We start from the raw sequence: 24,912 nt of genomic DNA, 5'->3' as shown, positions 1-24,912 counted from the left end.
GTCCAGATATGGCTCTTGTTGATGTAAATTAAAAGACCAAGTATTTTCTTCTAACACACCCAACATACAACAAATGACGGACAGAGACAATATAACCACACACACAAAATACTCTCGTTCAAAAAGGGAATAATGGAAAGCAAACAGCAGTCACTGGTCCATAACAATTATTAAATCCCACTGAGCAAAGTGTTCAGATTTTTCTATCTGGGAAGGTGGGATAATGTTCCATGATTAGGCATTCATTCTCCTCCCTAAGAATAACTCTCCAGTCTATTCTCCATAGCTCTTGGTTCTACAATCTAGGAAATCATTTTTTCCATCATCTTCCATAGTTATCTGGAAAATGAAATATGGATAAGTGAGTTTCTCAACCTGATTCCTGACTGTAGAAAATTGGGAGCCCAAAGATCTGTTTACATTTTGCACATCCTCAGTCTCATTTAGTTGTTGGTAGTGCTCTTGCTTATAGATTTCTTAAAAACTTTGTGAGTTTTGACTCTAGTCAACTCTATGTGTCAAAAGCTGCACCTACAATTTCTTTCACTATATGCCTCCCCCTCTCTCTCTAGATTTAATTCTATTAAAAGGCGTGACAAATTGGAACCAATATTTCAATTTACTAAAGCCTCATAACTGTCATAAGTAGTCTCCGTGCTTCTACCCTTTTCTCCTTTCAATATAGCAGCCAGAGTGTCCTATTATAGTTTAAATCATATCATGTCACTCCTCTGCTTAAAACCTCCAATGGCTTTTTGTCTCACTCAGAGTAAAAACTAGTCTTCATAATGGTCTACAAAGTTCTATGTGGATCTTGCCTCCTGTTACCTCTCTAACCCCTTTCTCTTATCTTTTTATTTTTCTCCTCGGTTCTGAATACCATCTAATATATCTTGTTTTCTGCCCACTTCCTCCTACTAGAATGTATGCCTCATGCGGATAGATATTTACTATTTTGTTCACTGCCTAGTATCTGTTTTACACCTAGCAGGAAAGAGTGAATCATTTCTAGTGGCTCATACAGAAGTGGGTGGAACCCTAACAAATATCTTCTTCCATCCAATTAGCTTCGATTGAGTTATACATCCATCGCTTAAGGAATCATCTGAGACCAGAGGAAAAGAATATGCTAATTAGCTTGTACCTATCATGAGAACTTGCCTCTGGAGTAGGAGGTCAGTTCTGCCCCAAAAACCAGGCTGAAAATCAAGAAAGTTGGAAGACCCTTATAAGAAATAGAGTAATATTGTCAGGAGGAAGGAATAGTGGGTGCTGGGCAGGTAACCAACAAATATTCACCACAATACTCTAATCACCATATGGCTTCTCACTACACTGAACTGTTTATTAAATTGTTTATTGAAACAAAAGTCTAAAGAAGTCTCAGGAATGAAAGGAAAAGGTTAAAACAGCAAATGAGAAGTTAACATAGGGATGTGGAGCTTTGAGTAGCCTGCTACATAATTGCAATGTTAATGGTGCCCTGTACAGTTGTGCATTGCAAACAGGGGACTTTCCAAAAAGAAAGAGCTTTAGGGTCTAGGAGAATGTGAAAAATCATGCAGGAAAAAACTTATACTGTTTTTAAAATACATGCCAAATTTGCTCTGTGGGATGCTAAGTGTGAATTTGTGAACATGAATTTTTCAAGAGACTTTCTTATCAATAGTGTACCTATAAAAAAGGAGTTTTTGGTCAAAATCATCAATCAGTCCTTTTTAGTAAATATTAATCTAACATAAGCTGCAGGGACCTGCTCTCTTTTGCATTGTGATAGGAGCTTGTCGATGTCACTGAGTGAGAGATGAACCCATAAGAATCTGAATCATTGCTGTTCTTCTGCCTCTAAACTTAGAACATCCTTCACTTCTGTTATTGTCCTCAAGACAACTAAATAATGACTTCCACAATTTCTCAATAAAATTAGCCCAGTAAGTTTCTTTCTAGTCTTCCAAACAATTTGAATTTTCTAACAATTAGAGACATTTCACCAGGTATCATATTTTCTTCAAACTGTGGGTTTTCTCTTGTAAAATGATTCCCCTGTTCTTGTTTTATGGGAGAGAGAGGAGGGTATCCAGGAGCCAGGTATGAATTTCCTACATGCAGTTCTCTTGGCTTGAGAATAATTCTAAAGATCAGGTTATGCATGTAGAACTAGAACTCTGGCTCTTCAATTTTAGTCCAATTTTCCCTCTCCCATTCATCTGTCTGTAAGGAACATATCATGATGACCCATTTTGTATCAATTTATGATGTGAATAAATTCATTTCCGAGCTGAAGTTCTTTTGATAAATATAGCCACTGGGATTGACAATTATTTATGCCTGTGAGGCTCTCAGAGAGGCTGAACAGGCAAGATACAATACTTCAGAATGTGAAACTATTTTTGTGAATGAAATGTACTCGGGAGTAAGCAGTCTGTTGTGTAGAGCCAAAAAATAAAAGTTTGGTGGTGATGTTATTGTAACTTAAACCTTGAGAGCTTCATGCTCATTACCAATCATCTCGGCAAAAGATTGTCAACACTTCAAGACCAAGAGATCACCACAGAAAGTACGTAAACATACTATCCCAAAGGGTCAGATGTAATGGAGAAAGTGTGAAGTCTGCCATTATTCTATCCCTGAAGACACCTGTCTCAAAGGCTTCTAACCAAGAACTAAGGCATTTTATTACCAAAAAGTAGGGCTCAGTTTGATAAAACAGGCATTAGACCAGTTTTGGGATCTATCAGGAAAAAATTGCTTTTGAAGTCCTTGAAACAATAGAAAATGTGCTTGCCTGGAGACTTAACAAGCAAACTAAGGAAACATGACCACTGGAAGGGAAACATGATCACTGCAGTGCTATCCCAATAATGAGTTTAGAGTCCCTTGCTTTTAGATTGCTTCGGTAATGTAGTGAAGGCTATGGTGTGCTGCTCCCATCCCACTCCCCTCTATTTCAGGCCTAAAGGCAACTTTCTTGCTAGAAATTGCCTTCAGCATTAAGGAGCTGCCTCATCCTGGGTTTCACCCTCCCAGGAGACAGTTTGCATCTAATGACTAGCCACTGCCATGGTACAAGGGCTTGGCTTGGCCCCTACCTCAGACTGAAACGACTCTGCAGGGACAGCTCATCTCTCAGCCACAGTATTTATCACAATTCAACTTCATCCTCTATCTAGTCCTGCTTCCCTGCCATCCCTACGGGTGTTCCCAAATTTACTCTTCAAAAAACCACCTCTACTCAAACTCTCAAAACCATTGGTCTCAAAAACCATTCCCAGGAACCTGCTCTATCATAGGTAAGTTGAAAATCTCTGACATATCTGCACATTTAAAAATTCTTTGCTTTCTCTAATGCCATCTACATGAAAATTCAGTGATGGACATACCTACTGATCTGGGACTACTCTATAACAGAAAAATATGCATTTCTATTTCTTCTCTAAATGAATTATAATTACCAAAATTCCAAATAGTAATACTATGACCTGAACTGTGTCTGCCCCAAAATTCATGTGTCGAAGCCCTACCGCCCAATATGATAGTATTTGGATAAGGGTCCTTTGGGAGGTAGTTGGGTTTAGATGAGGTAAGGAGGCTGGGATCTTCATGATGGAATTAGTGCCCTTATAAGAAAAGACACTAGAGATTCTCTCTCTCACTTGCTCGCTCACTCTGGCTCTAGCTCTCTCGCTCTCTTCTCTCTCTGTGTGTGTCTCTTGAAGTAGAGTGGCAATGGTCACTTAGCTGCCACTTTGAGCCTTATATCAGATTTTTCAGTGGTGGCCATTTTTTTTTAACTTCTATTTATACATATTTAATTAGAATAGGCATAAACCAAAATGAAGGAAAAATGAGGATAAAGTGTCGATGCCATTTTGTTTGCAGGGAGGAGTCAGAAAATGGAACAAATTATCAGGACAACATTCTATGACTGTCCTAAGTAGCTAGGTTACATAATGGTAAGAGAAAAATATCAAAATTAGGTATTATCCCACTTAATCTACAGATAAAAACAGGGAGTCAAAAGTTTATCCTACTTAGTACAAGAATTTTTACATTAAATATACAGTGATTCATTTCTCAGAAAATGATACCAATAACTTTTAGAAGGAGGAAGTTTCCATTACACAATGACCAGAAAATCTGGAATGCAACTAAGCAGCTATGCTGCAGCTCAGTGTACCATTAAATTGTTCTAGGCTAGTGTACATTTCAGTTTAATATAGAACTGCATCGTGGTTTTTAGAAAGGCAGCAATAGTTACATTTTAGCTTTTATTCTAGATGCTTAACATAGTGAAGGTGACAGTTCAAGCATATTAATTGAAGGTAGTCAAAATTTAATGATAATCAACACGATCTCTTGCAACCTACATACACTGTATAATGCTTACGTGGAATGAAACTGGTGTTATTTAATTGGTGTTTACAGACATGCACTACACAGAGAGAGAGAGAACTAAAATAAAAACTATCAAAAGCAATCATTCTAAATGTGCTATGGTAACACAGTTAAAACGCAAATATACCATAGAACTAAAAACTATCAAAAGCAATCATTCTAAATGTACTATGGTAACACAGTTAAAACGCAAATATACTATAGAACTAAAGTAATATGACCAGCACTACTTGATACCTAGGATAAAAGTGACTGGTTCTAACACAAACTAAGCCTGCATCAGTCATTCTAATGATAATGGCTTGTAAAAAGCATTAGGTTTCCAGTAGAGAAACTATTCTGTGAAAGTCAATAAATCTTTTCAAAGTTTCATATCTGTAAAACCAGGATAAAGCTGCAACTAACTTGAGGTCTGAACATGGTATCAGATCAAACAGTAAGATTCCCAGGCATCATGTAAGATAGAAGGGCCTCATGCAGAAAGGCCGCATATGCTCTCTGGCTCCTGGAAAACTTCATGTGCATAATATAAAGTTAAGTTGCCAAAGAAGTAAACTGTAGAAGTTCAGCGAAGTTTCCGTTGTGCCATGACTTTTAAACCTTGGGAATGGTGTAGTCCATCAGGCTTTTCATAATGCTTGGTGTCATCCATTTAATAATATGTTCAAAGATAAAAACTGGCATGTTCGTAATAGTAACTACAGTCCCAGATGTTGACAAAACATCTGAAATTTGAGAATTCTTCAATCCGATGACATTCTGTCTGTTAATTTCACAGATATTCTGTGAGAAAACCGTTTCTGGCTGCAGAACTATCTTTCACTATGGATGATATTTTTCCACTTTTAAAGATAAAACCAGCGTGTCCAGTACTATCCTTATGCATAGTAATTGTGTGTTCAAAGAGCCTGTCACGAATAGTCATAGTAATCTTATCTCCAAAAGCCTGTTTGAGCACCTTGTGGGTATTATCAGAGCTCCAGCCTGCACAGTTCTCCCCATTGATCTGGAGTACTTTGTCTCGAATCTTAGGCCAACCAATGAGGCTGGAGAATTTGCCTGGACTGGCTGAACAAATATACCATTATCTACTGATTCAAGCCTGAGCCCAATTTTTCTGTCTTGATCCTTACGCAAAACAACTTCACGAATCCCTTGCTGAATTTCTGCTCTATAACTTCCAACGTCATTACCATTACAGTCATTACCATTACAGCCACCATCTAGTTTATACTGGAAGGTCTTTCTACCAACTGCCCCTGAGTTGGTGCTCCAGGGACCATGACCATATTTGCTCATATTTCTTCTTCATTGAAACTCAGGCCCCTGTACTGAGACAGCTCTGGATACAATTTAGGATAGAGATTTCCATCTTGAGAGATGGGAGCAGAAACTTCAGACAAAATTGCTGGGTTGGCAGGGTTTGCAAAAAAGGCACTTTGAGCCTGAAATACTTTGTCTACCTTCAGGTTTCCAAGAGATGGGTACGGAGACATTTTTGCAAGATTTTTCTAGGCGCAGGAATCCACTCACTGCCGCCACCACTGCCGCCTCCCAAGTCTGTGCCGCCGCCACTGGCAGACTCCCAAGACCCCTGTGATGGCCATTTCCTGACTATCCAGTATCACTTCCACCTTCTCCCTTTCTACTACTACCTATCTTTTCTTTTGGTTTCTACCCTTCATAAACACAAACCAAAAGTTGATCCCGCTCTAGAGATAAGTCCAGATCGACTTAAGCCAATCAGCACTTTCCAATCCCCAGCAGGCCCTCATTGTTTCAGGATCAGACATAGACTGTAGGCCCATCTAATTAGAGTAAGAGCGCTGGAGGGGGGTGGGGTGGGGGCGGGTAAGATTTCACACCCCTGCCCTGAAGACATTTGGCAATGTCTACAGACATTTTTGTTTGTCATAACTCAGTGTGGGGGTGGGGAGTGTTATTAATACCTAATGGGTAGAAGTCAAGGACACTTCTTAACATCCCACCATGCTCAGGGCAGACCACCCCCACCTCCAAGAAAAAATTATCCAGCCTGAATGCCACTAGTATCAAGGGTGAGAAACGCTGAATTAAGCATCAAAAACTCACATAGTTACAAAGGAGAACAAGCTTTAGAATAAAGCTAACCCAGTAGGAAGTAGAAGAAAAACACAGAAAGACGCGGTATCTGTTCCTTTAGTGATCGTGTCAATGACCTACCAAATCGAAGCTGAAGTCCGAGGACTTCTCACTTGTATAAGCCGATAAATCCCCTTTATTTTTGATAGTTCTCAGCTGTAATTGATATTCCTCTAAACCTGTGAGTCCTGCATAAAAGAATGGAAAGGGGAAATATAGATATGAAGAAAAAGTAGAAGAGAGGAAAGGATACAAGAGAGTGACTAGAGGAAGCAGCAACTAGAGCTGGAGATGCAGAGAAGACAAGATGCTGTCCGCGGTTTGGTCTTTTTGACCTACTGGGTGGGAGTTACTAGAATTAACATTGTAGAGGATGAAAGAAGATATAAATCATGATCTTTTCCTCAAGGGAACATAGACATTTATCGAGGAGGTAAGACACACGTTCACAAAAAGAGTACAGAGAAGATGGAAAAGAATTTTTTTAAATATCACATAAAAACACAAACCATAAAAGAAACATCTGATATTTATAATCACATTAAAATTTAAAATTTTCATATATCAAAAAACACCATAAGCAAAGTGAAAAACACAGCACAGAATGAGAGGAGGTATTTGCAATTCAAAATGCATAAAATTAACAAAGGATTAGTATCCAGAATATAACTCCTACTCAGTATAAAACCTTTGCATAAGAATGGTAAACATTAAATTCATAATAGTGATTACTGTGAGAGGAATGGAGGATACCAAGTATATATGTGTATATATATATATATATACATATATATATATATATACACATATCTATACACGCATATATATGTTTTATTTCTTTTTAAAAATCTGAGGCAAATAAGACAATGAATGAAGATAAAAAAGACAATCTGATGAAGCTGGCTGGTAGAAACATGAAGATTTTTAAATATTATCCTCTATTCTTATATATATGCTTTAAATATGTTTTATAAAATATTTTTAATGAATTCCTACAAATAATTAAGTAGAAAAAATTAGAAAAATGGGCAAAAAATATGAGAAGAGGAAACCCAAGTCTAATAGACATATGTAAAAATGATGTTCAGCCTCCCCCATAAGAAAAATGTAAATTAAGCAATAACGAGATACAATTTTTCATTCATAGATTGGCAATATTTTAAAGTTTGACAATATGAAGCGAATGATGTGGAACAACTGGAACTCATACTGCTCTTGGGAATCAATGTAAATTGGCTAAACTTATTGATGATAAGCATACCTATTAGTGTTTAAGAAGGTCAATATATAGTATCCTTCTCTTTTCAACCAAAATTCTGAACCATTTGAGGGAAACTAAGGAGAATAATTAGAATCAAAAGATAGTGTTTAGAAACAGAATATTCAGACAGGACTATAACTGAATTTGATCAGTAATTAATATAGGTTAGAAATACAGTGTGATTATCTCTCACACATAAATACAATTTCTATTTGGACTTTGTGTCTCCTCACTTTAGAGAGTGAGAATGTCTTTTTAAGAGGATGGAAACAGTTGATTTTGTGATTGTACGAAAGTTCAGATACGCTTAGTAGGGTGTACATAAATCCGAGTAGCTAAAAGCATAGACCAGTTATTAAGCTATTGTTCCTCAGACACAAGCCCATCTTCTAGTTGGCTTTTAACACTGAGATTGGGCTCCGCACACCACATTTCTCCTTTGCCAGCTGAATCTTTTTAGGGATCTGACAAAAAGGGAGAGACTTCAAGGCTGGAGCAGGAGGATGGCACATGCTCCTTTATGTTTAACTTCCCATTGGCTTCCTATGCCTGCTGATGCAACTCTACATTGCTTCTTCCTCATTCCAGAGCAGTTCAGTCCAGAAGCAGTTGAATCCAGCTTTCCAACACTCATAGCCAGCCTCCTCATGTGTTCAGTCCAGGAGCAGTTGAATTCAGCTTTCCAACACTCACAGCCAGCCTTCTCATGTTCCCTCAGAGACACAAGCCCCAGCCACGCAGTGCTCCTCCTCAGAGGTCTGAGTTTCAGCTCTCTGAGGCCTGTTCACTAAGTTTCTAAGTTTGAGTAAGTCCAACTTCTTCTCTTTATTCCTCCAAGCCTAGAAGTGGTAGCTATGTCCTACAATTTTCTATCTCCACAATAGCTGGGTTTTCTCTTTTAGCTTTTTCATTTACCATGTTAACAAATTTTTATGCCTGATTAACAATTCTTTATATTAAATTCTATTAATATAAGTATAGTGGTTTCTGTCTCCTGATTAGATGGTAACTAATTCAGATAGAAATCAAAATACCAGATTTTTTTTTTTACTTAGAAGGATAGATTGGAGACTTCTGGGTTAAGATAAAAGACTGAACACATGCATCTAATTCTGTATTTTCTAAAAACTGTATTAAAACAAGAAAAAATGAATTTTTAAAATTAAAACATGGTTAGTACAAGAGAAAATGAGACAAAATAAACAAATTTTGGAAGCTGTTAACCAGATTTAGTAGAATGCGGAGAGCCAAATCCCAAAGTGAAAAAAGCTGAGAACCAACACACTTTGTGCCACAAAAGGCACAAAAGGCACGGGAATAAGCAGTGTCACCTAGCCTTGGAACAAGAAGTAAACGGAGAAAGCTAAATTAAAAACAACAACAACAACAAAAACAAACAAACAAACAAACAAATAAAACTGTGTGAAAGCTGCTTGAGAAGCAATGAGATCCTTAGATTTATTTTCCACCTCTTGCCACTGGGAACCTGTCCCACATTCCATTCTAGCAGAACTCTGGAGGTTTACAATCTAGAGCAAATAGAATAGCCTTTAGATTGGGAGGTAGCAGACCCATTTGAGGACAGAAGCACCAGGCTCAAATAAGATTATGAATGGCCATGTGCATATTGAATCATGAGTCCAGAGACTTCCAGCCCTCCTTCCCAGTCATCCCCCAAGCACATGTAGAAAGATTCTAACCTTCGAAATGAGTTATTAGAAGGGCCTTCTCTGAAGAGTCTGACCTACATAACCGACATTGAGGGTTCCCAATAAATAGCCCATCAAATCACTTTGAAATTCAAAGTTAGCAAGACTATCCATATGCCAGAGAGCATGAACCAGTTTACTGGTTCCTCATTCTTGAATAAAATCACTCTTGATCAGCCAAGGATTATGAGACACAGACATTTGGGCAATGTCTCTAATGTAGAAAACAGAGTTTTAAATATTTTATTTGTTAACTTAGTGAAACTGACTATGCGATGGGAAGAAGTCTTTTTTTAAAAAAAAATAAATAAAAGGATCATTGATATCCACAGAGAGGAGAGATATTATATTGAATTTTTAAAAAGGAGAAACATTCAGAAAATGAAAAAAAAAAGAGCTCTTAGAAATATCAGACTTGGTAGCAGAATTTTAAAACTCAATGGAGTTTGGCAGTTTCTCAAAAAGTTAAACATAGAATTGCCATATGACCCACCAATTCCACTGGTAGGTGTATAACCAGAAGAGAATTGAAAATACATGTTTACATGAAAACTTGTACATGAATGTTCATAGCAGCATTATTCATAATAACCCAAATGCAGAAACATCTCAAATGTCTGTCAACTGATTAAGAAACATCCCAAATGTTCATCAACTGATTACTAGATAAACAAAATGTGGTATAGCCATACAATAGAATATTATCCTGCCATAAAAAAGAATGAAGTATTGTGACATACTAGAACACAGATGAACCTTAAAAATAATATGCTGTCTATGGCCATGCTACCCTGAACAAGCCCGATCCCGTCTGATCTCGGGAGCTAAGCAGGGTTGGGCCTGGTTAGTACTTGGATGGGAGAACACCTAGGAAGACTAAGTGCTGTAGGTGTTAAAAAATAATAATAATAAATTAAATTAAAAATAAGGGATTGTAAGCTGACAAGGTCCTTGCAATCTGTGAGGTCAACCAAGGGTTGCCTCACCTAAAAATAATAATAATAATAATAATAATAATAATAATAATAGTATGCTGAGTGAAAGAAATGAGACTCAAAAGGCCACATACTACATAGGATTGTATTTATATAAAATGTTTAGAAGAAGTAAATCCATAGAGACAGAAAATAGATTAGTGATTTTCAGGGGATGAGAGTAGGAGGGAATTGAGATTAACTGCTAATAGGAACAGAGTTTCTTTTGTAGTTGTTAGAAATGTTCTAGAATTTGATAGTGGTGATGGTTGCACAACATAGTGAATATACTAAAAATCACTGAAACATACACTTTGAAACGGTGAATTGCATGTTACATAAAGCATATCTAAATTTTAAAATGTTATTAAAATAGAACTCAGTAGAAGGACTGAAGGAAAAAGTTGGGGAAATGTTCCAAAAAGAAGAGTTAAAAATACAAAGATGGAAAATAGGAGAGAAAAAATTAGACATTTAATGAAAAGGAGAGCAGGAAAACTAAATAAATTATTAATTAAATAATTCTAGAAGCATTTCCAGAACTGAAGGACATAGATTTCCAGATTGAAAGGACCCTGTTAGTTCCTATAGCAAGAGATGAAATCGATTCCACTGAAAGGCACATGGAGAAAATTTGTGACTATTTGAGGACCAAAAGAAGAAGATTCTACTAATTGAGAAGGGAGTGGGGACAGTGAAACAACAGGTCACATGTGAAAGAGAAGAGATCAGAAGAATTTCAAACCTCTCACTAGCTACATTGAACTGGAAATTTCTTTGAACTTCTGAAGGAAATTATTGCAGTAGAATTCTCTCCTCCACCAAACTACTATAGAAGTAGGAGGATAAAACAAAGACGTTTTCAGACACGCAAAGCGTATTGGATATTTTCCACTTTCCCTTCCAGACCTTCATCCTGTTTTGTGCACTAGGAGAACTGTTTTAACGGCCTTCCTCAATGGGCTCCTTTGCCTTCTAGTTTTGATAATAAGAGAGCAAGAGAATGATATTTATTCCCCTTGCCTCTTCTTAGTTTCTACGGATTGTTTATCCCTCTACCAAAGGCCACAGCTCTTGTTAAACATCCTCTCCCATAGCTACTCTCTCCACATCCTAGTAACTTCTTCTTTCTTGATCCTGTAAGCCTACCATCAGGTAGTTATCGATACATTAATGATGCATATCCACCACTCCAGGGTCCAATGTCTTAAAGCAACCACTTGTTCTCATAGATCTGCAGGTCAGCTATAGAAGTTGGCTGATTTAGGTTGGGCTCAGTTGGGCATCTTTACTTCATGCTTTGGTATGCTGTGCTTCTCACCGTAGGTCTATGGGGTAGCTGGAGCAACTCGGCTCCACATATCTCTCATCCTTCTTGGACTGGTATGTATATTTCTCTCATGACGGTGGCAGGGGCTCATGCAAGCAAATAAAAACATGTGATCCCTCTTAAGGCCTAAGCTTGGAACTGGCATGCTTCCATTTCTATACACTTCTACGTTGGCCAAAACATCATGTGACCAAGCCCAATAATGAGAAGCAAGAAAGTACACTCAACCCATAATGAAAACATGAAAGGGTATGGATAAAGATAGGTATGAAGAATTAATCTCAGTTATGCAATCTACCAGCCCTACCTTCATCTTTACGAATAGTCCCTTTATTAATCTACTTCAATTACATTATTTGAGTGTGTCATGTGTTGCCTTATAGGCTCTAGACTGATGTAATAATAGATATCAAGAAGGGCCCAAGAAAACAGTCCCTAAAACAGAGTTCTGGTATTCTATTACTGTCATATTTAAGAAGCACACAACGAACCTCCAGGAGAAAATGGGATAATGGTAATTCATGGTATTCAGTGCCATCGCTGGGACTCAACTTATCATTGGTGGTGGCAAGAAAGAAGTTCAGGTGGAAAGCAATAGAAATAAAGTGACTATGGTACTTAGTCACCATGGCGACAATAGTGATCACAAAGATTGTGAAGTCAGCTGGCTGCTTCTGATGGCTCCAAAGAGAGTAAACAAGGAAAAGAACATATTGAAAGGCTTGAATACCCAACTCAGAACCAGGTGGAAAATTAGAAAGTCTCTATGGTAACTCTAAAAGATTTCTCCTGTAGTCTCTGGACTGATATGGATGAGGACCAAATCTAGAAAATGATTTTTATGGTTGCAGAGTTGCAAACTCGATTAAATACTCACATCCTTCCATTTTAGTCTCTTATAATAAGCTGAGGGTATTGATGGGAAAGAAATGGGATCCCAAGATGTGTGATAAGACATTTGCGCAGACAAAGATGAGACTGAGAACTTAAATGTGCAAATCCTCTTAAGCCTCCCCGAATATCCTGCAACCCCATTTACATTGAATAAAAACCTTTCAATAACTATGCCAAGGAAATTCAGTTTTCCTCAGGAACCATCTCCACTATCCTCATTGCTTCCAGATCCTCAAGGAGAGTTAAATGGCAGCATAGCTCAGATTGTAAAACATAAGACCTTGGCCTAGAGGAGACAGACTATAAGCTAAAAGGGTTATAGGACTTCATGATCTTGTATTTAAGCAAATTCTAAGGCACTTAGACCAAGAAGTTATGCTTAAGAACATAACTTAAGACTTGATTAGCTAATATTTTTAAATGAGTGCACAACTGGGAATTAGGATTTAATGTCATGGTTTGAACACTTGGGAAGTGGTATTAATAGTCAACTAGGTTGGCCAATCTCAACAGTAAGCTACAGCCAGTAATAACAAAATGACAGAACTTCCCTGGCATACTATAGACACAGAACAAGTCTAACTGCTAAAGAACATGAATGCCAAAATTGATCTATCACAAGCAACATGTTCAACCACACCCTAGCCGTATTCCCTCAGGAAGTCTGAGGATGCTCTATTCTTCCAGGCATTAAGAAATGAATTGAACTGACCCTGATTCTAAAACCTGAAATGCCACCTTGGTTCACTAATTAGAGAATGAAAGTCAGGTAAAAGATGGAGTTTTCATCTAAGTCCAGTGGGACCACGGATCTATTTCATGGTTCCCAGTTTCAGGAGGCATATTTGAAATAGACATACTTAGCAACTAGAAGAATCTTCTTATTTGTTCCCTGGCCCTCAGACTGGGGTCTATTATGGCCAGAAGAGAGGCCTAGAACTGTCCTACCCCAACACGCTATCCCCTACCAAGCTAGCGACTCAAGAGCAAACCCATTATCCTGGAGGAATTACAGAGTTAGTGCCACCATTAAATACTTGAAAGAGCCAGAGGTGTGATTCCAACCACATCCCCATTTAACTTCTCTCCTGGCTCTTGCGAAAAGCAGATGGTCTTGGAGAATAGCTGTAGATTATCACACACTTAATCGTGGTGCCATTTGCAGCTGATTATAAGTGTAGTAACTTTGCTGGAGGAAAACAACAGGAGCCCTTGGAAGTTGGTATGTAGATGTTAGCCTAACAAATTCTCTCCTACTCCTCATTCTTATCACCAAAGATAATCAGAAGCAATTTGACTTCACTGTGGCAGGGACAACAGTATACCTTCACTGTTAATGCTCCTGCTCTTTGCCATAACAGAGTCTGGAGAAAACTTGATCGTCTTGATATCCTATAGATCATCATACCAGTCCATTGCATCGATACCATGATAGAAAGCTCGAGGGCTTGCCACATTAGCGAAATTCCTAAGGATCTAGTGGTCTAGTTCATGTCAGGATATATTCTCTAAAGTAATAGACAATTGGTTTCATCCACCCACACAGAAAAAAAGAAAAAGGCACAGTGTTTGGCAGGACTCTTTGGATTTAATGGCAACACATATCACATATGAGTGTGTCGCTCCTACCCATTTATCAGAAATTCATAACAAGGCTGTTGGTTTTGAGTGAGGTCTAGACAAGAAAAGATTTTGCAATAGGCTTCTGAGTGAGCTGTCCTGGCACTTTTAATTGTATAGGACAAAGCCGATCAATGATAAGTGGGTGGGGCAGACAGTGCATTCTCCACAAAGATTATTTTGCAAAGCTATGGTCAAGGAAAGCTTCTTTTGGGTGGGGGGGGGGGGAAGAGGTCTGGGGTGGTATGTTGTAAAGGAAAGAGTCTATCCTAGCCAGAGAAACAACTAAAAGGCTCATGTATTTGCATTTAGCTTTATTTCAAAAACTCCAGTCTCAGGAAGAAGTATCATTCTTTAACTAGAGAGATCACACAAAGCTCAGAGTTCCCTGTCCTCTGGTGACACAACCAGGATTGGGTACCATGGGCATGCCGCTGCTATCCAAGTTCTTCCAAATCCCAACGTAATCGGCTGAGTGTTTTAGTTGTCTTTGTCTGCAGCGCCACCTCTGGCTAAAATGGTATCAGGCAGTGACCCAAAGTGGGGAAAAAGAATATGATGTCCTGGGTAAATCTGCACAGTGTAGTGACTCTGGCCACTGATATATCTAAGGATGATCTTTTAATAGTTTTTCATTCTGTAATAACCACCGTCCATTTTTCCGAGCAGAGTATGGCTGTCCTAGAGGTGGTTTCTCTCTGAGCTCGTCCCTAACGTTGGCACTTAGATGCCGGAGGGAGGGAAGGACTGGAAAGGGCATCCTGTGTAGTCTCGCCTTCCTTCTGGCTGCGGCGATGCCACTTGGCCCCATCTCCCTGACAGTTGTCAGCGTCCAGCGAACAGTGGACCCAGAGTCTCATTTTGCGACCAGCAGAGAGGAATCGAGACACCGCCCTTGTCCTTGTCCGGATCTCTCCAGAGAGAAAGGGATCAGAACCCTAACAGCCAGTCGGTGCTGCGATGGCCGGGGAGGCCGGAGCGCAGTGAATCCGATCAGAGCGCCCCCTTCGTCGTGGGGGCGGGGAGGGGGGTCAGTTTGGAGAGCAGCAGGGGCTGGGCGGCTGAGCTCCATTCCAGCTCCTGCTCGGAGGAAAAAGGGCAGGCTTTCCAATGCTGCCTGCCCTTCCCTGAGGGGCCGCATCCCCTCGCAGCAGGGCCACCGCCCTGGACAGAGAGCCGGCATGGGGACATTGGGGACAGTGGGGGATGGTAGGGAAAGTGGGGATAGAGGGTGGCTGAGCGTTCCGGGTGAGGCCTCAGGGGAGCAAAGACGGCTCCCTTTGCGCAGGGGCTGTCCTGGGCGGAGATGATGGGCGGTGCAAGCCTCAGGCAGTGTAACAACTTGTTTCTCCTCTACCACACAATTGGCGGCGGCTTTTTTTACTGTCGTGGTTAGCATGTGGCAGGCAGCCTTGCCCTTCCTCGCTGTACCCCGGGCAGCCCACTCACGACCGGGACCGCGGAGACCTGGGTCTCCAGCAAGCCTCCGCTCTGTCCCCACTTCCCCTACCCATGCCCGGGACTATACGGTTGGGCAGGGGCAGGCAATGCTAAGGTACTAATTGTGTTAATGAAAATGGCAAACACATCCTTTCCATCTGGCAGCACAAAAGGAGAGGCAAGCAATTACCCACTACCGGAGAGCTAAAATATTTGTCAGGTTTAGCCATAAAACTAATATCCCCAATTACTAGAGCCTCGCTAATGAGATGAATACAAATTGCTTTTCTTGGTTGCAAAAGGAAGAATCTGCCGCATAAAACCCAAAATGCACGTTTTGCAGGAATCTCTGCCGTCGAGACAAGTATTTTCTATGTCTGAGGATTCAGGGTAGTAAAGCTGGAGACGATGCCGGATGGTTGGTCACACACACCCTGACACTGCAAACCGGGGTGGTGTGTATGGGAATGTCCATCTGGAGCCTGTGCTCCGAGGACTCCAGAGGGCTCTGGTCAATCCCCAGACCTGCATGACCAGATAGCCAAGGACCCCACACATCCCTGGTGACCCAGTCACTTTTCCCACATCATCTGTGCAGCCTTCCAGGTCTCCTGCAGCAAGTGGTTGTAGCCCACTTACGGCCAGATATTTCTGCAATTTCCGACATTTTTTTCCTTTATGAAATTTGTATATAGCAAAAGCTGGGTTTGCTTTAGGCAGAGCATATGCTTCATATTTATTGGAATAAGGTTTCTAGTTCCTTCGCATTCTGTTCACTGATATTCCGTATGTTAAAAATATCTCCGCTTTTCCTCCTGATACTCAGTAGTAGGCAGTCACAGTTTTCCTCTGTAGTTTTTCTGGATAGAAACCAGAACCTGCTCTCCGCAGCCCAGGGGAGTATTCTGTACCTTTGGAGAGGATGACCTGATTTCCCGCTCAAGAAGAGAAATACTATTTTCTTACTCTCCATCAGTTTCACAGATAACAATATCAGGCAGCCTGACTCCAGGGAGCGAAGACCCTTATTTTAGAAATGAAAAAGCTAAGGCCAAACACTTTGTCTCTCACTTAGGGATTCTGAATTCTGATTCCTCTTGCAAATCTACAGTGTATTCAGTGTAGGAAGCAAAAGAGGATCTGAACACTGTCTCGGATTCAAGGAGATTGCAAATAAGCTCAGCAGGTGCACTCTTCCCAGCAGGAGTGGGCTGTAATCCCCCGAGGACCTCACATACTGAGACCACAGCTGTAACAGCCTCAGTGATTTCCCAGAGGTCTTATGGGGTTAGGGGAGGTTTTGGGGGGTGGGTGGCCATCATCCCCGCGAAGCCCCCAAGAGATGCGGGGAGCTACTGTCTCAGCAATGGGAAATGACTTTTATGAAAACTCCAGCAACAAGAGAACAATGAATAAGCCAGAATTATTCACATTTGAAAAACAGAATTTGGAGTTACAATGGTACAATCAATATCCAAACTCGTGTGTGTGTGTGTGTGTGTGTGTGTGAGAGAGAGAGAGAGAGAGAGAGAGAGAGAGAGAGAGAGAGAGAGAGAGAGAGAATGAGAGAGAGAGAGAAAGAGAAGAGAGAGAGAGAGAGAGAGAGAGAGAGAGAATGAGAGAGAGAGAGAAAGAGAAGAGAAGAGAAAATCAGAGAGAGACTGAGATGGTGGGTTGGGGAGATGTTTACAACTAAGAAGCAAGAGATCTCCTTGGAGGAGATCTCAACTGAATGTGCCCTCACCTGCTGCAAGAGTGAGATAGAGATTAAGTTGCCAAGGTCAAAGCTGACTCTACTTCACTGGCCCCAAGGGCCCCTGGGAAGACCTTTCCCCCTCAAATTCATTTTTATGAATGACTTCAGCTTGTCTTCTTGTCCAAGTCAGGAAGCTGTCCAGACCTGGGCTATAGGTTATGGTTGAGTAGACTCACTAGCAGATCAGGTACCCACCCTGGATCTCAACCTGTCTTCTCTGGTCTTGGCCTCAAAAAGATTCTGTAAGCAGACCAAATGTAGGAACTCTTCATATTTCCAATATTCTTTTGTAAGCTGGTCATTTTTTACGCAAAGTGCCTTTTCCCACATAAACAACACATTTGTTCATTCACTCGACAATTGTTTATTGAGTGACTACTATACCCAGTGGTGGGGACACAATGGTGAAAAACAGACACAGAGGTCACATTCCCAAACCAATCCATAGAAAAAGCTACGTAATCAGTAACGACACTACTTTTTGTGTGCAGGAGAATTGCATTCTGAGCCCCATCTTGGACTACCTGGAAAATAGCATTCCCTGCCTTGGAAATAGCAGTTGAAACTCCCACCTGGTCCCTGAGCAACTGCAGCCACAAGTAAGAAGCGCAAAAAGCACTATGCATTGAGTGCCTGCTGTATGTCTGGCTGTGCTAGCACCTCACGTTCAACTATGAGATACGATTCCACGAGACAGAAACATGCTCTTGGTTTACAGATGAAGAATCCAATTCTCAGGAGCCAAGTAAGTTGCTTAAGGTCATACAGTGACTTAGTGACTAAGCTAGATTTTGGGCCCAGGCTGGTGACACCAAAACCCATGTTCTTTCTTCAAGTCATCAACCGACTGCCTCAGTTAGGGCTTTGGCCCAGAAGGGGCAGCTTGAGAAAATAGGGACTGAGGGCACCTTTCCAGGGCTTTGGCCACAGGGTGCCACATGGCCATGGGGAAGTGAAGCGTACAGATGCATAGATCACTTGGAGTCAGTGATTCTGAAATGAAGCCCTGAGTACAGCAGCTGTTTCTCCAACATGGCCCGTCACTGTAATCCACCCCACTGCCTGCCCTGGAGTTCTCACGATTGACCATGTACGTAAGTCACCAAGACTCATCTGGAGCTAAGAACCCTTTTTTTCCCGTGTGTTTTCTTGGGGAGACATTGTAGGCAGAAGGAAGTAATAAGAGTTGCTTCTGTAATAGGAAACCACACTGCCTGGGGCACGGACTTCTCTCCCCATGGGACCCAGGAAGCCAGGTTTCCAGGGTTCTGTTCCAAGTCCTACCACACTTGGATCTGTCCCCTTGACCAAGTCACCTTCTCCTGTTTCTTCCCATATCATCTCCATAGGGTAATGCTCTCCCCGTCCTTTCCCACTAAGAGACCCCATGGAATGCCTGTGCATAGCAACCACCAGCTGTGTGCACCCTGAGTGACATCCTTCTGTTTCTACCATAGCCAATGCCTCTCTCACCTTCAGGTGATTACTGTCTACGGCACTACACAGGGGTGGCCCCACTTATCTCCCAAATGTCTTTAGACTTATTTGATTGACTAAGACGACTGTTTCCCCACCACCACCCCAGGGGCCCAACAAGGTTATCATGGCTTTTAATTGCTTAGGTGAGTGAGAGCCAACAGCAGCTTCAACTTAAAATGGAATGACTCTCAGCCTGGATACCTGATTTCTGGTTCTTCCTCTGCCACTAATCAGATCTGTGTTCTGGGAAAGTCCTTTACCTCTCTGGACCTGTTTCTTCATTTGTAACAGAAGATTAAACCAAGTGTCTCTAAGAGTCTTTGCAGTTTCCCGATTTTGATCCCCTTACCTTGGAATCTGAGCCATCTTATACTTCCTTTTATTTCATAACCTTAGGAATGATGAGGCTCCGTGGGTTGATCCAAATGGACACGTAGAGACATGCGCACAAATCCAGGCCCCTCTCAATTATGCACTTGGTTAGACCCCTAGTGTCAGGTTCTGAGAGGCGCCAGTCCTACCGCTGCCGTCAGGAAATGTCTTAAACTAGGGCAACTGATGTCTCCCCGACTCTGTACCTTCTCCCCAGCACACAATCCTTTGCCCCAGTCCAGTTCACGGAGGGTTTCTTCTGCACAGCAGGTGGCTTCCAACCACACCCGTCATCTCTGAAGTCAGAGGGGCAAAGCTGTAACAGGAGATTTCCTCACCCTAGCCACCCGCATCACAGCCCCAGGACAGTTTTGCTCTGCTCCACACGCCCTGCGTGGGCTGGCTCCTGTTGCTAGGAGAACCTGACCATTTGCATTTCCGCTGCTTTTATTTAGATCAGCAGCCGCACTGCTGCAGGAACACAGGGTATTTTAAGAAAGACAGGAAAGGGAAGGGTGCGGGGAACACCTAGCATGGGACCTTCTTCCCAAGTGCCTCCAAAACACTCAGACCAAGGTGGCACCCAACCCAGACCCTCGCCCCACTCAGGCCTCTTGCCTCCTCTTCTAAGAACAGCACCATCTCGGGGGCCTGACACCTTCTCAAGCACCTTCAAGTACAGGAACTACACAATAAAATCTTCTTCCAAGAAAAAGGTCAGGCCTCGTGCTCAACCTAACACACACAGAGCGCCAGTTTCCCCATGTGAAAACAACAAATAGAAATACTCCTAGATTCCATAGCAATTCTCCAACCATGCTAAACACCTGATCTCCACAGATGGCTCATGTTTTCTCCTTTCTCCTTGCCCTTTCTCTCCCAGTTACTGCCCCGAAGATGAGGGCTTGACTTTTCCTTCAAGGCCTTGAACAAATCAGTGTTACCTTCCCAGATCCTCCTTCATTCCATTCATCTCTCCCTCCCTATTCTAAAAATATGGCACCGTATCACTATTATCTTTGTTTCAGATCAGTAGTCTATTCCTTCACCCCCACTAGACCGTGAACTACAAGAAGCCAATGTCTATGCAATTTTTATTTTTTAAGCCCCTTCTTACCTCTAGAATAGTAGATGCTCACAGTAGATGCTCATTAATGCTTTTTAAAACTTGTTCATCCACATCAAACACATATTGAGCCCTACCAAGAGCTGTATGTGATGGGTAATCACGAAACATTCTCATTCTTTCAGGAGCTCTTAGAACAGTGGAAGAAGACACGTAAACAATTTTAAACAATGTGATGAATGTTGTAATGAAGATATGTTCAGAACTGCAAGAACTTTCCTGAGGCGGAGGTGAGAGTGGGGTGGATTATGAGCATGGGAAATCGGAACAATTTCATGGAGCTCACTCGTGAAGAGGATTAAAACACACCATGAGATGACCACTCCAAGGAGATGGAACACCTTGAGCAAAGGCACAAAGACTTCAGAGAAATGAACTGAATTGAGTTTACCGCCCGGTCTTTAACTAGTGGAATCTCACACTGGCCCAATTCATTTCTCTGACATCCACACTCCAGACCCATCCCATTGACATCTTTGCTTAAGAGGTAAAAACATCTTCTCTCTCCTCAGGCACCAATTCCAGGCTGTGAGGAGCAAAATGCTGCCAGGAAGAAAGATAATTATGAGACACCAAACAGCTGTTCCTAGACACACACAAAGCCCCCTGGAGGGCCATGTTCTTCAATGGAACAATCACCCATTTATTTAGCCTCCTTTCAAATAGCCACCCTTGTCAGAGGCTAAGACTGCCAACCTCACATGGGAGGACCAGCCTCTAAGGACCAGATGTGAACTCAGAAGTGGCTGATGGGACTAGGGACCAAGTAGGCACCTGGATGCTCAGCCTTTTTCTTTGGTCAGTTTTGTCTGGCCAGTGCGCAAGGAAACTTGGAGAGATGGTAAGATCTGCGCCCTGCCCTCCAAATTCAAGATTCTTGACCTTTAGTGAGACAGAGACTGCAGCAATTTCTAGTTGTCTGCCATTCTCCCCTTTTCTCATTAACAGAAAAACTGATTTTATGTAGAGTTGCAATACGATCCGCCGAAGGACCATATCACCCGCCTTTGAAGTTGAGTGTAGATAGCAAAACGAAAGTGGATTTCTGGGATAGCTCATTAATAGGGGAACAGAAAAGTGGAGTGGAGCTTTTTTGCCCCCTTCTCTCTCCCTACCTTTCTCCTGCTTCCTGCCTAGAAGATAGATGTTTAGCTAAGGCTCTAGCCACCGTCTTGAACCATGAGGTGAACTCAAAGATGGGTACCACACGCTGAGGCAGGCACTGTGGAGCATCACACCAGCTCTAACAGAAATTCACAATACTCTCCAAAACGTCGTTTATGTGCACACACAGAGTTTTGCAAACAATTTCCGGGGTATCATGAGCACTCAAGTCAATGCATACACTCCAGGTTAAGAACCCTGCCTTAGGATGTATGGTGCCAGGTGGGTACTAGACTTTTTTGGGAGGATCACTTGGTAAATTATATAAATCTCTAATTGCTATGCTGTACACCTGAAACTAACATAATATTGAATGTCAACTGTAATTGAAAAATTAAAAAAAAGAACCCTGCCTTAGAGATGCAAGGAGAGCCAACTCTACCCCGAATTCTTAGATCACTCTTGCTAGAGTGGGGAGAGACTAGGACTGAGTCGTGACCATCCTCTGTAGTCCGATGAGCCCTCTTCTTCTCCTCGAATTCCAGCACCCTTGCCTCATTCCTCAGAATGGTTCTGAAGCAGGGCTTCCCACCCATCTTCCCTCACCTCCTCTCCTTCCCTCTCCCCAGCTATTTACCCTGGGCTGCCAATCCCACTCCAAAGTCACTTTATACCAGGAAGGAAATTAGCATTTGTGTTGGGACAGAAAGTGTCACTGCTCAGCTCTCACTGTCATTCTGCTCTTAATTAATATCTAACCTTAGAGAGATTGTGCAGCAGACGGAAGTGGCTGATGGGAGAACACAGCCTGGGCTGGCTCTCCTTTTCGACACTGCCTCCCCCACTTCCACCTCCTCTCCCAGTACCTTCAGACCCTGAAGGACCCAGACAGCCCCATGGGAAGTGAGAAGGAGTGGCAGGGAACACCGCTGAGGACCCTCTATTGTACTTTTGAATTTGCTCCCTCCGATCTCTTGTCTATAAAACCTTGCTGCAACAAAATGAGGGCAGCGGGAGCCCAGAACCTGGTCCCTGGTGCCCAGAGCTAACCCAGGCCTGGCCTGCCTGGAAGAACGAAGAGACAGGAGATGGGGGAAAGAAAGCAATGCAAATGTGCCCCTCAACAGATTATATTTAATGCACTATTTTTAGTTGCCTTCAATCCCTCGGGGCTGTCAGGGCGGTTGCAGCCCCACTCCCCCGGGAGAGGAAATGACAGGCATTATTACCCAGCCCAGAAGACTGGTGCAGTGCGTGGTGAGTGGGGGAGGTGCTGCCTTGCCAGCTCCAAAATTTGGAAACTTAACTTCCAACGGGAAATTGAGGACACTGAAAAAGATCAGGCTACATACAGAAGGCCCACATGACCCCTCCTCCGTTCCCAGCCGGACTGCCAGACCATCCCCAAATACACGTCCACTGGGCCCAGATCAGGAGTGTGGGAGTCTCTTCAGTCACCAACCGGCTCCAAAAGTAGGTTATACAACACCCCTCACTGCCAAGTTCTTCCTTCTCTCTAATCTTAGCCCTGCCTTCGGTCTAAGCCCGTTTCCCCTTGCACGGCATGCAGAGGCACAGGAGAAGAGCTGGTCACCATCCCCCAGCAAGAGAGCCTTTCTTTGTCTCAAGAAAATGATTTCGTTTCTTCTGGGCCTTCTCTTCTCCAACCTGAGTCATTCCAGTTTCTTTAACCTTACCACACATGTCATGATTTTAGCTCATCTTGTCACTCCTCTAACTCTGCTCTAAAAATATCCCCAAGTTTTTCCTTGGAAGCTGAACAGACCCTGGACCTTCTCCATGGAACACCTGAGCATCAATTTGAATGGAAGAACTTATCACGTACTGTCTCGAAGAGGTCTCCTGCTTGTCTTAGTTACCTTGCCTCTCCATAAAATCAAACTCTCCTGACACATCACATCCTCTACTTCTGTGACCTCCCTCGCCCCAGCTAAGTGCATGGCTTATAACAAGTGGTGCATACATTTTCATTGTGTTTAGGTTTAAAAGAGATGCATATATAAAATTTTTCAGCAAAGTAGTTATTATTTACTTTGTAAATTACACAGTGGCATCTAAGCGGTAGCTTTTATTATTGTGGTGCATGCTAGACCTCTGGACAATGCTTGTTTTCTAAACCATAGCATGCTATTCTATTCATTATTTCCTAAATATTTACTGAGTTCCTACTATATATATCAGGCACTGAAGGAGATGCTGAAATGTCAAAATAAAAGACCAAATCCTGGTTCTACAGGCGTTCGTAGCCTAGTGAGGAAGATGAGATGTAAACAATTACTAAGCAGTGTGGTAACTGCTAGTAAAGTGCCAGGGGAATAGGGACAAGGAGGGGACTGACTACAACTCCGTACCATCCTGATTCCACTTATTAGACATTGATGTGGACGTGTTTGTGACTGCCAGCATCCCGTCTTAGGGCTGGCCCGGTCCGCGCTGTCCTGGAATGTTTGTCAGTATCGTCTGCACACACCAAAGAAGGGCCAGGCAGACCCCTTTTTCACAAAATTTGGCGTATGGGTGCAAAGAGATACAGTCTCCTTTTCTTTGGTAGTTTTGGGCCTGCCTGCAGCCTTCTCACCAGTCTGAGGGGTAACCTAACACACAGAGACTCGGGCAAGCACTGCGGAAAGATGGCAAGGGAAACGGAGACCTGACAGCACCTGCAGGTCTGGCCGTGCCAACCCAGTTAAGTGGCTCAAGGAATCCTTGCTTTTAAGTTAGTAACTCCAGAAGAAAACAGAAGCCTGAAAAACATCTTCGATACCAAGATGGCTTTTCCTGGAAGGGAGTAAAGGGGTGGAATCCCAGCTCTGCTGCCTCTCACCTGTGTAAACTTGTTCAAGTTCCTTGACCTCTCTGTTTACCCACATTTCTTGTCTGTAAAACATGGATAACAGTATTTCCTTCATGAGACTATTGTGAGCATTACATGACATAAAGTACTGAGATGGACATACATTACTCAGCCTGGTCGGGAAGAGCCCCCTTTCTTTTGTGGAACTGCTCTTCCCCCATTCTAATCAAGGGTTCTGGAGGGCACTGCCAATCATATAATTCAGCTGCCACACGTTTGTGCCACAGGCTAGGTCAATTATAATACTTCATCCTCATAGCCACGGGGACTGGTATAGGGATGGGCATGCAGCCCAAGTCTGGTTTATCAGACATCTTGTCTGGGAATTCTGAAATTATTATTAATGAAATTGGGATCAAAGAATGATATTTCCTCTTTGGTCCCAAGGCTATAATGACTTAACTTTAGAGCCGCCTGAAGCCATAATCCCCATATTATGGGGATGACAGCATTATG

At 42.1% G+C, this 24,912-nt stretch overlaps 2 pseudogenes; one reads left to right on the top strand and one right to left on the bottom strand.

Annotated features, from left to right (window-relative positions):
- Positions 1-4,989: 4,989 nt before the first annotated feature.
- LOC105296826 lies at positions 4,990-5,906 on the bottom strand (annotated as a pseudogene).
- Positions 5,907-10,259: 4,353 nt separating this feature from the next.
- LOC111744261 lies at positions 10,260-10,378 on the top strand (annotated as a pseudogene).
- The last annotated feature ends 14,534 nt before the right edge of the window (positions 10,379-24,912 follow it).

This window comes from Pteropus vampyrus, unplaced genomic scaffold, assembly GCF_000151845.1.
Source record: "Pteropus vampyrus isolate Shadow unplaced genomic scaffold, Pvam_2.0 Scaffold130, whole genome shotgun sequence".
NCBI lineage: Eukaryota > Metazoa > Chordata > Mammalia > Chiroptera > Pteropodidae > Pteropus > Pteropus vampyrus.
The sequence above is the reverse complement of the archived record's forward strand: the minus strand, read 5'-3'. Positions and strand labels throughout refer to the sequence as shown.